Source organism: Oncorhynchus clarkii, chromosome 26, assembly GCF_045791955.1.
Source record: "Oncorhynchus clarkii lewisi isolate Uvic-CL-2024 chromosome 26, UVic_Ocla_1.0, whole genome shotgun sequence".
NCBI classification, from domain to species: domain Eukaryota; kingdom Metazoa; phylum Chordata; class Actinopteri; order Salmoniformes; family Salmonidae; genus Oncorhynchus; species Oncorhynchus clarkii.
Genome location: NC_092172.1, coordinates 46,932,230 through 46,949,729, shown reverse-complemented (window position 1 = coordinate 46,949,729; position 17,500 = coordinate 46,932,230). Strand labels below are relative to the sequence as shown.

Below are 17,500 nucleotides of genomic sequence, written 5' to 3'. Positions count from 1 at the left end.
CCAATCCAATGGGAAGTCCCCTGCATTGACAGACTGGGTCCTATCAGAACCAATCCAATGGGAAGTCCCCTGCATTGACAGACTGGGTCCTATCAGAACCAATCCAATGGGAAGGTCCCTGCGTTGACAGACTGGGTCCTATCAGAACCAATCCAATGGGAAGTCCCCTGCATTGACAGACTGGGTCCTATCAGAACCAATCCAATGGGAAGTCCCCTGCATTGACAGACTGGGTCCTATCAGAACCAATTCAATGGGAAGTCCCCTGCGTTGACAGACTGGGTCCTATCAGAACCAATCCAATGGGAAGTCCCCTGCATTGACAGACTGGGTCCTATCAGAACCAATCCAATGGGAAGTCCCCTGCATTGACAGACTGGGTCCTATCAGAACCAATTCAATGGGAAGTCCCCTGCGTTGACAGACTGGGTCCTATCAGAACCAATCCAATGGGAAGTCCCCTGCATTGACAGACTGGGTCCTATCAGAACCAATTCAATGGGAAGTCCCCTGCGTTGACAGAGGCAGTATAAACAGACCATCAGGTTCAGAGGCAGTATAAACAGACCATCAGGTTCAGAGGCAGTATAAACAGACCATCAGGTTCAGAGGCAGTATAAACAGACCATCAGGTTCAGAGGCAGTATAAACAGACCATCAGGTTCAGAGGCAGTATAAACAGACCATCAGGTTCAGAGGCAGTATAAACAGACCATTAGGTTCAGAGGCAGTATAAACAGACCATCAGGTTCAGAGGCAGTATAAACAGACCATCAGGTTCAGAGGCAGTATAAACAGACCATCAGGTTCAGAGGCAGTATAAACGAGTTCAAATCTTCATCCCAAATGGCACTCTCCCCTATTCCCTATATAGAGCAAGACCTTTGCCCAAATCCCTATGTTCCCTGGGCTAAACTAGTGCGCTATAATAGGGAATAGGGTACCATTTGGGACGCGAACCAAGTGGTCCTCGTTTCTCCTTCTCCTCCCCTCAGAGAGAGAGCATTGCACTGCGGTGCTACGGTCACTAACAAGACTTACGAGTTCGTGAAGAAATATTGTGACGTCATAAATAAATTTTAAAAAACAACCTAGCCCTTAACTGTCAGTTTCTCCACTGAACCACATGTTGTCACGTTTCCGTGTACTACAGTCTTCCAAGTCTCTCAGAAGTAGACTCAAGGGCAACCCTGTCATTCGTTGTGGACGTCTTCCGTTTGAGACTGTGAGTGACTGAGAGAAAAAGCCCAGGGGCATCCCAACTTAAACCCTGTTACCTTCCCAGTGCACTGCTTCTAACCAGAGCACCGTACATAACTAGTGCACTACATTGGGAATAGGAGTGCCATTTGGGGGCTTGGGCAAGAGGCCTAGATGGGAGACGCGATTGAGACAAACAGTAGTCTTATTCTAAAGCAGGGCCAGGCCACCCAACGCTAATGTTAGAGACACAGAGGATATCTGGGAAACCTGAAGCCTGCAACCTTTTACTTAGCTTTCAAAACATCATCAATCTCAGTTGGTCTTTAGAACGAGAACCGTACTAACCCGGGTGTTCAGTTGAAGGTCTATCTGTCTCCATCTCAAACTCCCTTCAGTCTGACACACTGCTTTGTGTGTCTGTCTCCATCTCAAACTCCCTTCAGTCTGACACACTGCTTTGTGTGTCTCTACCTTTCAGTTGGCACCACTGCTGACTGTCTGTCTGTCTGTCTGTCTGTCTGTCTGTCTGTCTGTCTGTCTGTCTGTCTGTCTGTCTGTCTGTCTGTCTACCTTTCAGTTGGCACCACTGCTGTCTGTCTGTCTGTCTGTCTGTCTGTCTGTCTGTCTGTCTACCTTTCAGTTGGTGCTACTGCTGAAGACAAAGCCACTGTCTGTCCTACTCAGCTTACCAACCCACCTCACCACTAAGTGTTCTACTTGTCATGCAGGTGCAGGTGGTCTTCACTCCCTTTGCAAAGTAAGGCCCAGCTGCAAGCTAACAAGCTAACAAGCTAACAAGCCACATGGCCTCTAAACACAACCAGCAGCTAGTTTCACCAGAAGCCGTTTACACGTCCACATAGGAACCGTGGTGGTTTGGAACCCTTCACCGCAGTGCTATAAAGCCCAGAGCATGCTGTATCACAAGCCCTCTAACCACAACAGGGTGTGGTGACTACATGGCACGACACAGCGACACAGCTCTCTGAAGAACACTCACCTACGAACAAACAACATGGCTGAAACAGTCAGTTTTATGGTTCGTTTCAAAATACAGCAGAAATGGGGAGGGGTTAATACGAGCTATATAAATGAATTATCTTGAGCTATACAAATGATCTTGGATTCAAATGTAGTAATTCCTACATGTAGCTTCATCTCCGGTGGATGGACGACAGGAACATAAATGGTGGCGTGTATCTGTCATGATACGACAGGATGTCTGAGAGAACTAGTCTCGTATTAGTTCCTGTGCTCTGGAAGACATAATGCACACTACCGTTCAAACGTTTTCTGGGGGACACTAAGAAATGTCCACGTTTTTGAAAGAAAAGCTTTTTTTTTATTTTTTTTATTTAAAATAACATTAAATTGATCAGAAATACAGTGTAGACATTGTTAATGTTGTAAATGACTATTGTAGCTGGAAACGGCTGATTTAAAAAAAAAATGGAATATCTACGTAGGTGTACAGAGGCCCCATTATCAGCAACCATCACTCCTGTGTTCCAATAGCACGTTGTGTTAGCTAATACAAGTTTATAAATTTTTTTTAAAGGCTAATTGATCGTTAGAAAACCCGTTTGCAATTATGAAAGCTGTTGTCCTGATTAAAGAAACAATAAAACTGGCCTTCTTTAGACTAGTTGAGTATCTGGAGCATCAGCATTTGTGGGTTCGATTACAGGCTCAAAATGGCCAGAAACAAATAACTTTCTTCTGAAACTCGTCAGTTTATTCTTGTTCTGAGAAATGAAGGTTATTCCATGCGAGAAATTGCCAAGAAACTGAAGATCTGGTACAGGTGCTCCTGAAACCCGATGCAACAAAAAAAAACATCTGGTTCAGATGGTTTAGACCCTTTCTTCTTGAAGGTTGATGTCCCTTTAAGGTTGATGCCCCTTTAAGGTTGATGCCCCTTTAAGGTTGCTGCCCCTTTAAGGTTGTTGCCCCTTTAAGGTTGTTGCCCCTATCATCACCAAGCCTATCTCTGACCTTTTTTAACCTGTCTCTCCTCTCTGGGGATGTTCCCATTGCTTGAAAGGCAGCCACGGTGCGTCTTTAATTTAAATGGGGTGATCAAGCTGATCCTAATTGTTATAGGCCAATTTGTTGGAAATACTTGTCAATAATCAACTGACTGGCTTTCTTGATGTCTATGGTTTTCTCTCTGGTTTCCGCTCAGGTTATGGATGTGTCACTGCAACCTTTAAAAATGACCTCAATGATGTCACCATCGCCCTTGATTCTAAGTAATGTTGAGCAGCAATTTTTATTGACTTAGCCAAAGCTTTTGATACGGTAGACCATTCCATTCTGGTGGGCCGGTTAAGGAGGATTGGTGTCTCGGAGGGGTCTTTGGACTGGTTTGCTAACTACCTCTCTCTCAGAGAGTGCAGTGTATAAAGATAGAACCTCTGCTGTCTCAGCCACTGCCTGTCACCAAAGGAGTACCCCAAGGCTCCATCCTAAGGCCCCATGCTCTTCTTACATCAACAACATAGCTCAGGCAGTAGGAAGCTCTCTCATCCATTTATATGCAGATGATACAGTCTTATATCACAGTCTTACTGTGTTACTATAGATAACTGCAGAACTATGTAACCTCAGCCTAGCGCAGAGATACTTCTGACAGCCTGATCTACTCTGGGACTCAGTCAGCAGCTTGTCTGTCTATCTGTCTGCCTGCCTGTCTGTCTGGATAAAAAAACATGGTCTCAATATAAAGCTTGGCATGTCCAGGACCAGGGCATTCAAATACCACCACAGAGCCAACCTCTGAGTAGCAGCTAATGGTTAGCCACTAGACTGATCTAATATAGTTCTATAAGCCAACCTCTGAGTAGCAGCTAATGGTTAGCCACTAGACTGATCTAGTATAGTTCTATAAGCCAACCTCTGAGTTGCAGCTAATGGTTAGCCACTAGACTGATCTATTATAGTTCTATAAGCCAACCTCTGAGTAGCAGCTAATGGTTAGCCACGACTGATCTAGTATAGTTCTATAAGCCAACCTCTGAGTAGCAGCTAACCACTATATATAGACTATAGATCTACTGTATAAGGCTGCACTACAGTGCATTTTGAAAGTATTCAGACCCCTAGATTTTTTTCCACATTTTGTTACGTTACAGCCTTATCCTAAAATGTATTAAATTGTTTTTTCTCCCCCATCAATCTACACACAATAACCCATAATGACAAAGCAAAAACTGAAATATTACATTTAGATAAGTAATAATAATAAACATTACTCATACACTGAGTAAACATAATCTAATGTTATATCTTAGTAAGAGGCTAAGGGTTATATCTTATGTTATCTCTTAGTAAGAGGCTGAGGGTTATATCTAACGTTATCTCTTAGAGGGTGTTGGGTATATCTAACGTTATCTCTTAGTAAGAGGGTTACACCGAGAGCACGGATTGAGAACCGGATTGGGCCCCATTTCCTATCTGAAGTGCTTTGACTGGCTGGTATAAAATATTTACACCTGCTGTATCATTAGGACTCTTAACACATTTCCTCCCCAGACCTGATCTACCACGGTGAGGTCTGAATGGTTAATGTCCTTCTGTGGAGGTTAGAAATCATTGTACCTTATTGGCCGGACTCAAATCAACACTCCGAAGGGAACCAAGATAAACTCTTTGGAGAAACAAGATGGTGTAATGAACCAAGATAAGGTCTTTAGAGAAACAAGATGGTATAATGAACCAAGATAAGGTCTTTGGAGAAACAAGATGGTATAATGAACCAAGATAAGCTCCTTAGAGAAACAAGACAGTATTATGAACCAGGATAACCTCTTTAGACTTCTCAGACACACTTCCTGTTTCTGTGCATCTCTCTCTCTAGAGTCCAGACTCAGGCCATATCCCAATCGTGTGCACTACGCACTCATTGACCTGTTCACTCTTCCTAAATGATCTAAAAGCATTGCTTTTTTGTGAAATAAATATGTTAGACACTCTGTCCAGTTGATCAAGAGCATATACTTGGGGAAGAAGTGGGGGAACTGGTCTAATGAGTCTGTCCATTTCTGGTCTGGTCTATAAACAGAACAACTGACAAAGAACTACAATATATTCTGTAATTATGCATAGCACTACAATGTGACATGATTCTACAGGATCCTAGAGCATTTGGAGAAATAACAAACATATTTCCTCAAGTCCATGGAGAGACTGTTAAATGTACTATATAGACTCCACCTCTTTATACACATAATTATATAGACTCCACCTCTTTATACATATCATTATATAGACTCCACCTCTTTATAGACATTATATAGACTCCACCTCTTTATACATATCATTATATAGACTCCACCTCTTTATAGACATTATATAGACTCCACCTCTTTATAGACATCATTATATAGACTCCACCTCTTTATACATATCATTATATAGACTCCACCTCTTTATAGACATCATTATATAGACTCCACCTCTTTATAGACATCATTATATAGACTCCACCTCTTTATAGACATCATTATATAGACTCCACCTCTTTATAGACATTTTATAGACTCCACCTCTTTATAGACATCATTATAAAGACTCCACCTCTTTATAGACATCATTATATAGACTCCACCTCTTTATACACATCATTATATAGACTCCACCTCTTTATAGACATCCTTATATAGACTCCACCTCTTTAGACATCATTATATAGACTCCACCTCTTTATAGACATTATATAGACTCCACCTCATTATAGACGGCAGGGTAGCCTAGTGGTTAGAGCATGGGACTAACCGGAAGGTTGCGAGTTCAAACCCCCGAGCTGACAAGGTACAAATCTGTCGTTCTGCCCCTGAACAGGCAGTTAACCCACTGTTCCCAGGCCGTCATTGAAAATAAGAATTTGTTCTTAACTGACTTGCCTGGCTAAATAAAGGTAAAAAAGAAAAAAAAAAAAAAGACATCATTATATAGACTCCACCTCTTTATACACATCATGATATAGACTCCAACACTTTATAGACATTATATAGACTCCACCTCTTTATAGACATCCTTATATAGACTCCACCTCTTTATAGACATCCTTATATAGACTCCACCTCTTTAGACATCATTATATAGACTCCACCTCTTTATAGACATCATTATATAGACTCCACCTCTTTATAGACATCATTATATAGACTCCACCTCTTTATACACATCATTATATAGACTCCACCTCTTTATAGACATCCTTATATAGACTCCACCTCTTTAGACATCATTATATAGACTCCACCTCTTTATATACATCATTATATAGACTCCACCTCTTTATAGACATCATTATATAGACTCCACCTCTTTATAGACATCATTATATAGACTCCAACTCTTTATAGACATTATATAGACTCCACCTCTTTATAGACATTATATAGACTCCACCTCTTTATAAACATTATTATATAGACTCCACCTCTTTATAGACATCCTTATATAGACTCCACCTCTTTATACACATCATTATATAGACTCCATCTCTTTATAGACATCATTATATAGACTCCACCTCTTTATAGACATCATTATATAGACTCCACCTCTTTATAGACATCATTATATAGACTCCACCTCCTTATAGACATCATTATATAGACGACACCTCTTTATAGACATCATTATATAGACTCCACCTCTTTATAGACATCATTATATAGACTCCACCTCTTTATAGACATCATTATATAGACTCCACTTCTTTATAGACATCCTTATATAGACTCCACCTCTTTATAGACATCATTATATAGACTCCACCTCTTTATAGACATCATTATATAGACTCCACCTATTTATAGACATCCTTATATAGACTCCACCTCTTTATAGACATCATTATATAGACTCCACCTCCTTATACACATCCTTATATAGACTCAACCTCTTTATACACATCATTATATAGACTCCACCTCTTTATAAACATCCTTATATAGACTCCACCTCTTTATAGACATCATTATATAGACTCCACCTATTTATAGATATCATTATATAGACTCCACCTCTTTATAGACATCATTATATAGACTCCACTTCTTTATAGACATCCTTATATAGACTCCACCTCTTTATAAACATCCTTATATAGACTCCACCTCTTTATAGACATCATTATATAGACTCCACCTCTTTATAGACATCATTATATAGACTCCACCTCTTTATACACATTATAGAGACTCTACCTCTTTATAGACATCATTATATAGACTCCACCTCTTTATAGACATCATTATATAGACTCCACCTCTTTATAGACATCCTTATATAGACTCCACCTCTTTATAGACATCATTATATAGACTCCACCTCTTTATAGACATCATTATATAGACTCCACCTCTTTATAGACATCCTTATATAGACTCCACCTCTTTATACACATCATTATATAGACTCCACTTCTTTATAGACATCATTATATAGACTCTACCGCTTTATAGACATCATTATATAGACTCCACCTCTTTATACACATCAGTATATAGACTCCACCTCTTTATAAACATCATTATATAGACTCCACCTCTTTATAGACATCATTATATAGACTCCACCTCTTTATAGACATAATTATATAGACTCCACCTCTTTATAGACATCATTATATAGACTCCACCTCTTTATAGACATCATTATATAGACTCCACCTCTTTATAGACATCCTTATATAGACTCCACCGTTTTATACACATCCTTATATAGACTCCACCTCTTTATAGACATCATTATATAGACTCCACCTCTTTATACACATCATTATATAGACTCCACCTCTTTATAGACATCATTATATAGACTCCACCCCTTTATAGACATCCTTATATAGACTCCACCTCTTTATAGACATCCTTATATAGACTCCACCTCTTTATAGACATCATTATATAGACTCCACCTCTTTATAGACATCCTTATATAGACTCCACCTCTTTATAGACATCCTTATATAGACTCCACCTCTTTATAGACATCCTTATATAGACTCCACCTCTTTATAGACATCCTTCATGGAGTCATGAAGCTGAAAGAAGGGTCATAAACAGACACAGCAGAAAGCTAACTGTATTTGCTGTAAGACGCTACTGCGTGGTCATAAACAAGTCCCTAACGTCTAAATTACCCAAATCCCTCAGCGTTAGAGTGGAGAAACAACATTTTCCCCCGTCAAACATCAAAGAGGAAGGCCTTACCCAATCAAAAGCCTTTAAAATGTGTCAAGGTTCAACATGGGGGGGCTTGAGTCACAAATTGCACCCTGTTCCCTACATAGTACACTACTTCTAACCAGGCCAGGTTAAAATTAGTGCACTACTGTATAGAGAATAGTGTGCGATTTGGAACGCACACATGGACATATAAACCTTCGTTGGTCCCAGACGCTTTGTTGTTGCTCAATACCACAACTTAACATATTGTACTGGGTCACAACATTTGAAATGCAACATGGCCTTTTTTGTTGGACGGAGTCGTTATTGGAGGCTGGTTTGGCTCAGTCAAGGCTGGGTGTCTCTTACAGAGAACCATGAACAGAAATAATAGAAAAGGGAAAGAGAGAGAGTTCAAAAGAGAGAAAGAGGAAGAGAGAGAGATAGAGAGATTTAGAAAGAGAGAGAGAGAGAGAGAGAGATTTAGAAAGAGAGAGACAGAGAGACAGAGATTTAGAAAGAGAGAGACAGAGAGAGAGAAAGACAGAGATTTAGAAAGAGAGAGAGAGAGAGAGAGAGAGAGAGAGATTTAGAAAGAGAGAGAGAGAGACAGAGATTTAGAAAGAGAGAGACAGAGAGAGAGAAAGACAGAGATATAGAAAGAGAGAGAGAGAGGGAGAGAGAGAGAGAGAGAGAGAAAGAAAAAGAGAGGGAAAGAGAGAAAACCCACCCTCCCTACATGTTGCTGAGTAGCTGACCCATGACTAAAAGTTCTGACCCATAACTAAAGCTACTGACCCATGACTGAAGGTTCTGACCCATGAATAAAGGTTCTGACCCATGACCAAAGGTACTGACCCATGACCAAAGGTTCTGACCCATGACTGAAGGCTCTGACCCATGACCAAAGGCACTGACCCCTGACTAAAGGTTCTGACCCATGACTGAAGGTTCTGACCCATGACCAAAGGTTCTGACCCATGACTAAAGGTTCTGACCCATTATTAAAGGTTCTGACCCATGACTAAAGGTACTGAGTAGCTGACCCATGACTATAGGTTCTGAGTAGCTGACCCATAACTAAAGGTTCTGACCCATGACTGAAGGTTCTGACCCATGACTAAAGGTTCTGACCCATGACTGAAGGTTCTGACACATGACCAAAGGTTCTGACCCATGCTAAAGGGATCCGTTTATTGTCTCAACAGAGGGGGGGGGGGGGCACTGTGGTCTGTGTCTGGACTGGAGTAGCAGTATGAATGTGAGCCTGGTATTCCGTCTGGCCCCCGCGGCGTTTCCAATGTTAACCTGTTTAAAGGTCTTACTCACATTGTCTACGGAGAACGAGATCACACAGTCGTCCAGAACAGTTGTTGACCTTCATGCCCACAACGGGGCCTCTCAGTCCGGTAACATGGAGAGTAAACCCCCACCTCCCCTTCCTCCATACCCCCCAGGTCGCTCCAGCCCTTCATGCCCACCACGGGGCCTCTCAGTCGGATAACACTGAGAGCAAGTCCCCCCCCCCCCCCCCCCCCCTTCCTCCATACCCCCCAGGTCGCTCCAGCCCTTCATGCCCACCACGGGGCCTCTCAGTCGGGTAACACTGAGAGCAAGGGGGGCTCCCTCCATGGGAGGTCTATTCTCCATGCCTGTATTGAGAGCTGCATAACACGGTGCTACAGGAAGGACAGGCTGAAGCAGGCAGCAACATAGATTTGGGCGTTGGCAGGAGGTGCAGGAGTGTAAAAATAAGCACATGGGATGTTATATCTTCGCATCGACATAGTTTCCTATGTCATACTCACCACACTGCACGACTAGAGACTCGGCTTTTGGCAACTGATCTACGCAAACAGTCTGAAGATTACCAATGTGTTGCCTAAACACTGAAAGATAAGGGGGCGGCAGGTAGCCCTAGCGAGTAAGACCGTTGGGCCAGTAACCGGAAGGTAGCTGGTTCGAATCCCTCTGCCGACTATGTGGGAAAAATGTGGGAAAAATGTATTTAAGTAGGCAAGTCAGTTAAGAACAAATAGTTATTTCAGATGACGGCCTACCGGGGAACCTGGGTTAACTGCCTTGTTCAGGGGGCAGAACGACAGATGCTCACCTTGTCAGCTCGGGGATTCAATCTTGCAAACTTTCGGTTACTAGTCCAACACTCTAACCACTAGGCTGCCTGTGGGTTACTAGTCCAATGCTCTAACCACTAGGATACCTGCTGGTTACTAGTCCAACATTCTAATCACTAGTCTACCTGCTGGTTACTAGTCCAACGCTCTAACCACTAGGCTACCTGGGAGGTTCTCTACCACTGGGAGGTTCTCTATCACTGGGAGGTTCTCTCCCACTGGGTGGTTCTCTCCCAATGGGAGGTTCTCTCCCACTGGGAGGTTCTCTCCCACTGGGTGGTTCTCTCCCAATGGGAGGTTCTCTATCACTGGGAGGTTCTCTCCCACTGGGAGGTTCTCTCCCACTGGGAGGTTCTCTCCCAATGGGAGGTTCTCTATCACTGGGAGGTTCTCTCCCACTGGGAGGTTCTCTATCACTGGGAGGTTCTCTCCCACTGGGTGGTTCTCTCCCAATGGGAGGTTCTCTCCCACTGGGAGGTTCTCTATCACTGGGAGGTTCTCTCCCAATGGGATATTCTTTCCCACTGGGAGGTTCTCTATCACTGGGAGGTTCTCTCCCACTGGGTGGTTCTCTCCCTCTGGGAGGTTCTCTCCCACTGGGAGGTTCTCTATCACTGGGTGGTTCTCTCCCAATGGGAGGTTCTCTCCCACTGTTGAACCAATCCAGTAAACGTGGAGGAGGAGTTTAGATGGAGTGTTCCAGGGCTCCTTTTCCCCCTGAGACCCGAACGCATCACTGTTCAGACGCTGTTCTAGACAAGTCCCCTTCCGAAGCAGAACTCGTAATATTGCACGAGGTCACTGCTATTGTGACACTACATTCTGTTGGGAGGGAGGGACTCCTCCGCAGACGCTCGTACAGTCAACAAGATGTAGTCCTAGGATGCATCCCAAATGGCACCCTATTCTCGACACAAAAGCAGTTCACTCCATAGGGAATAAGGGTGCAATTTGGGAGACAGAACCTATTCCTAAACACATCCAATCGTTCTTGAAAACTCTGTAGCTGAAGTGGTCAGGTGAAGCGGATGCCAAGCTACAGGACTGTTTCTCCAGCACAGACTGGAATATGTTCCGGGATTCATCCATTTACCAGGAGTTTACCACGAGTCACCGGTTTCATCAATAAGTGCATCGACAACGAGTCATCCCCACAGTGACCGTACGTACATATGCCAACCAGAAGCCATGGATTACAGGCAACATCAGCACTGAGCTAAAGGTTAGAGCTGCCGCTATCAAGGAGCGGGACTCTAACCCAGAAGCTTATAAGAAATGCCGTGGTGATGAGCCATCAAACAGGCAAAGCGTCAACACAAGACTAAGATCAAATCCTACTCGGCGGCAGTACATCACTGGGTCCGAGCTCCCTGCCATCCGGGACCTCTATATCAGGCGGTGTCAGAGGAAGGCCCCTAAAACAATTGCCAAAGACTCCAGTCAACCAAGCCATAGACTCTTATCTCTTTTACCCGTCGGCCATTGCAACAAGTGTGGAACCAACAGCTTCTACCCCCCCCCCCCCCCCCCCCCCCCCACCAGACACAAGACTGCTGAACAGCAGCATGTGATAATGTAGCCCCGCCTCCCAACTTCAGAACCAATGTCTGCCCTGGTGATTTGATTTGATAGCTTCGGTTTTCTTCTCTGAACACTTGAAAAGTAGCTTACAGTGGTATTACTGTAGCCGGGCCTACATGGTCCTGCCTGATCCGTATTGGACAGTAGTATTACTGTAGGCGGGCCTACATGGTCCTGCCCGATCCGTATTGGACAGTAGTATTACTGTAGCCGGGCCTACATGGTCCTGCCTGATCCGTATTGGACAGTAGTATTACTGTAGGCGGGCCTACATGGTCCTGCCCGATCCGTATTGGACAGTAGTATTACTGTAGCCGGGCCTACATGGTCCTGCCTGATCCGTATTGGACAGTAGTATTACTGTAGCCGGGCCTACATGGTCCTGCCTGATCCGTATTGGACAGTAGTATTACTGTAGCCGGGCCTACATGGTCCTGCCCGATCCGTATTGGACAGTGGTATTACTGTAGCCGGGCCTACATGGTCCTGCCCGATCCGTATTGGACAGTAGTATTACTGTAGCCGGGCCTACATGGTCCTGCCCGATCCGTATTGGACAGTAGTATTACTGTAGCCGGGCCTACATGGTCCTGCCCGATCCGTATTGGACAGTGGTATTACTGTAGCCGGGCCTACATGGTCCTGCCCGATCCGTATTGGACAGTAGTATTACTGTAGCCGGGCCTACATGGTCCTGCCCGATCCGTATTGGACAGTGGTATTACTGTAGCCGGGCCTACATGGTCCTGCCCGATCCGTATTGGACAGTAGTATTACTGTAGCCGGGCCTACATGGTCCTGCCCGATCCGTATTGGACAGTAGTATTACTGTAGCCGGGCCTACATGGTCCTGCCTGATCCGTAATGGACAGTAGTATTACTGTAGCCGGGCCTACATGGTCCTGCCTGATCCGTATTGGACAGTAGTATTACTGTAGCCGGGCCTACATGGTCCTGCCCGATCCGTATTGGACAGTAGTATTACTGTAGCCGGGCCTACATGGTCCTGCCCGATCCGTATTGGACAGTGGTATTACTGTAGCCGGGCCTACATGGTCCTGCCTGATCCGTATTGGACAGTAGTATTACTGTAGCCGGGCCTACATGGTCCTGTCCGATCCGTATTGGACAGTAGTATTACTGTAGCCGGGCCTACATGGTCCTGCCCGATCCGTATTGGACAGTAGTATTACTGTAGCCGGGCCTACATGGTCCTGCCCGATCTGTATTGGACAGTAGTATTACTGTAGCCGGGCCTGCATGGTCCTGCCCGATCCGTATTGGACAGTAGTATTACTGTAGCCGGGCCTACATGGTCCTGCCTGATCCGTATTGGACAGTGGTATTACTGTAGCCGGGCCTACATGGTCCTGCCTGATCCGTATTGGACAGTAGTATTACTGTAGCCGGGCCTGCATGGTCCTGCCCGATCCGTATTGGACAGTAGTATTACTGTAGCCGGGCCTACATGGTCCTGCCCGATCCGTATTGGACAGTGGTATTACTGTAGCCGGGCCTACATGGTCCTGCCCGATCCGTATTGGACAGTGGTATTACTGTAGCCGGGCCTACATGGTCCTGCCCGATCCGTATTGGACAGTGGTATTACTGTAGCCGGGCCTACATGGTCCTGCCCGATCCGTATTGGACAGTGGTATTACTGTAGCCGGGCCTACATGGTCCTGCCTGATCCGTATTGGACAGTGGTATTACTGTAGCCGGGCCTACATGGTCCTGCCCGATCCGTATTGGACAGTGGTATTACTGTAGCCGGGCCTACATGGTCCTGCCCGATCCGTATTGGACAGTGGTATTACTGTAGCCGGGCCTACATGGTCCTGCCCGATCCGTATTGGACAGTAGTATTACTGTAGCCGGGCCTACATGGTCCTGCCCGATCCGTATTGGACAGTAGTATTACTGTAGCCGGGCCTACACAGTCCTGCCCGATCCGTATTGGACAGTAGTATTACTGTAGCCGGGCCTACATGGTCCTGCCCGATCCGTATTGGACAGTAGTATTACCTAAGCTGGGCCTACATGGTCCTGCCCGATCCGTATTGGACAGTAGTATTACTGTAGCCGGGCCTACATGGTCCTGCCCGATCCGTATTGGACAGTTGTATTACTGTAGCCGGGCCTACATGGTCCTGCCCGATCCGTATTGGACAGTAGTATTACTGTAGCCGGGCCTACACAGTCCTGCCCGATCCGTATTGGACAGTAGTATTACTGTAGCCGGGCCTACATGGTCCTGCCCGATCCGTATTGGACAGTAGTATTACTGTAGCCGGGCCTACATGGTCCTGCCCGATCCGTATTGGACAGTAGTATTACTGTAGCCGGGCCTACATGGTCCTGCCCGATCCGTATTGGACAGTAGTATTACTGTAGCCGGGCCTACATGGTCCTGCCCGATCCGTATTGGACAGTAGTATTACTGTAGCCGGGCCTACATGGTCCTGCCTGATCCGTATTGGACAGTAGTATTACTGTAGCCGGGCTTACATGGTCCTGCCTGATCCGTATTGGACCAATCAGTGGCTGTCTACAGTAACAGTAGTATTACTGTAGCCGGGCCTACATGGTCCTGCCTGATCCGTATTGGACAGTAGTATTACTGTAGCCGGGCCTACATGGTCCTGCCCGATCCGTATTGGACAGTAGTATTACTGTAGCCGGGCCTACATGGTCCTGCCTGATCCGTATTGGACAGTAGTATTACTGTAGCCGGGCCTACATGGGATCCGTATTGGACAGTAGTATTACTGTAGCCGGGCCTACATGGTCCTGCCTGATCCGTATTGGACAGTGGTATTACTGTAGCCGGGCCTACATGGTCCTGCCTGATCCGTATTGGACAGTAGTATTACTGTAGCCGGGCCTACATGGTCCTGCCCGATCCGTATTGGACAGTAGTATTACTGTAGCCGGGCCTACATGGTCCTGCCCGATCCGTATTGGACAGTAGTATTACTGTAGCCGGGCCTACATGGTCCTGCCCGATCCGTATTGGACAGTAGTATTACTGTAGCCGGGCCTACATGGTCCTGCCCGATCCGTATTGGACAGTAGTATTACTGTAGCCGGGCCTACATGGTCCTGCCCGATCCTGGACAGTAGTATTACTGTAGCCGGGCCTACATGGTCCTGCCCGATCCGTATTGGACAGTAGTATTACTGTAGCCGGGCCTACATGGTCCTGCCCGATCCGTATTGGACAGTAGTATTACTGTAGCCGGGCCTACATGGTCCTGCCCGATCCGTATTGGACAGTAGTATTACTGTAGCCGGGCCTACATGGTCCTGCCCGATCCGTATTGGACAGTAGTATTACTGTAGCCGGGCCTACATGGTCCTGCCCGATCCGTATTGGACAGTAGTATTACTGTAGCCGGGCCTACATGGTCCTGCCCGATCCGTATTGGACAGTAGTATTACTGTAGCCGGGCCTACATGGTCCTGCCCGATCCGTATTGGACAGTAGTATTACTGTAGCCGGGCCTACATGGTCCTGCCCGATCCGTATTGGACAGTAGTATTACTGTAGCCGGGCCTACATGGTCCTGCCCGATCCGTATTGGACAGTAGTATTACTGTAGCCGGGCCTACATGGTCCTGCCCGATCCGTATTGGACAGTAGTATTACTGTAGCCGGGCCTACATGGTCCTGCCCGATCCGTATTGGACAGTAGTATTACTGTAGCCGGGCCTACATGGTCCTGCCCGATCCGTATTGGACAGTAGTATTACTGTAGCCGGGCCTACATGGTCCTGCCCGATCCGTATTGGACAGTAGTATTACTGTAGCCGGGCCTACATGGTCCTGCCCGATCCGTATTGGACAGTAGTATTACTGTAGCCGGGCCTACATGGTCCTGCCCGATCCGTATTGGACAGTAGTACTACTGTAGCCGGGCCTACATGGTCCTGCCCGATCCGTATTGGACAGTGGTATTACTGTAGCCGGGCCTACATGGTCCTGCCCGATCCGTATTGGACAGTAGTATTACTGTAGCCGGGCCTACATGGTCCTGCCTGATCCGTATTGGACAGTTGTATTACTGTAGCCGGGCCTACATGGTCCTGCCCGATCCGTATTGGACAGTAGTATTACTGTAGCCGGGCCTACATGGTCCTGCCCGATCCGTATTGGACAGTGGTATTACTGTAGCCGGGCCTACATGGTCCTGCCCGATCCGTATTGGACAGTAGTATTACTGTAGGCGGGCCTGCATGGTCCTGCCCGATCCGTATTGGACAGTAGTATTACTGTAGCCGGGCCTACATGGTCCTGCCCGATCCGTATTGGACAGTAGTACTACTGTAGCCGGTCCTACATGGTCCTGCCCGATCCGTATTGGACAGTAGTATTACTGTAGGCGGGCCTACATGGTCCTGCCCGATCCGTATTGGACAGTGGTATTACTGTAGCCGGGCCTACATGGTCCTGCCCGATCCGTATTGGACAGTAGTATTACTGTAGCCGGGCCTACATGGTCCTGCCCGATCCGTATTGGACAGTGGTATTACTGTAGCCTGGCCTACATGGTCCTGCCCGATCCGTATTGGACAGTGGTATTACTGTAGCCGGGCCTACATGGTCCTGCCCGATCCGTATTGGACAGTAGTATTACTGTAGCCGGGCCTACATGGTCCTGCCCGATCCGTATTGGACAGTGGTATTACTGTAGCCGGGCCTACATGGTCCTGCCCGATCCGTATTGGACAGTGGTATTACTGTAGCCGGGCCTACATGGTCCTGCCCGATCCGTATTGGACAGTAGTATTACTGTAGCCGGGCCTACATGGTCCTGCCCGATCCGTATTGGACAGTAGTATTACTGTAGCCGGGCCTACATGGTCCTGCCCGATCCGTATTGGACAGTAGTATTACTGTAGCCGGGCCTACATGGTCCTGCCCGATCCGTATTGGACAGTAGTATTACTGTAGCCGGGCCTACATGGTCCTGCCCGATCCGTATTGGACAGTAGTATTACTGTAGCCGGGCCTACATGGTCCTGCCCGATCCGTATTGGACCACTCAGTGGCTGTCTACAGTAGTCTACTATATCACTATAGAGGGAGGTATAGGATGGCATTTTGGATGCAGTTAGTTATTCTCTCTCACCATACTGCTGCCTCGGGGGCAATTTCCCTGACATTTGTTAACTCGTTGTTTTTTTTTCTTCATATCGTTCCTCTTCATTAAAATTCCATTACATAATTTTCTTTCCAACTCTGTCTTTCTTCCCCCACCACCCCCATGCTCTCGGGTGTTTGCAGTGCGATGTATTTCCATGGATGGGTAGAGAGCGTGTGTCAGGCAGGCTGCAGAAGCACCACGCTTTCCTGACCTCTGGGCCCCGACTTTTGGTGCTTGGTCCTGGGGCAGTCAT

General features: G+C 46.2%; 1 protein-coding gene across 4 annotated transcripts in view; it reads right to left on the bottom strand.

The window, feature by feature from the left end:
- Positions 1–17,500, bottom strand: part of LOC139384544 (nuclear receptor ROR-alpha A-like) — a 93,037-nt gene that overhangs the window by 40,874 nt on the left and 34,663 nt on the right. The window lies entirely within an intron of this gene.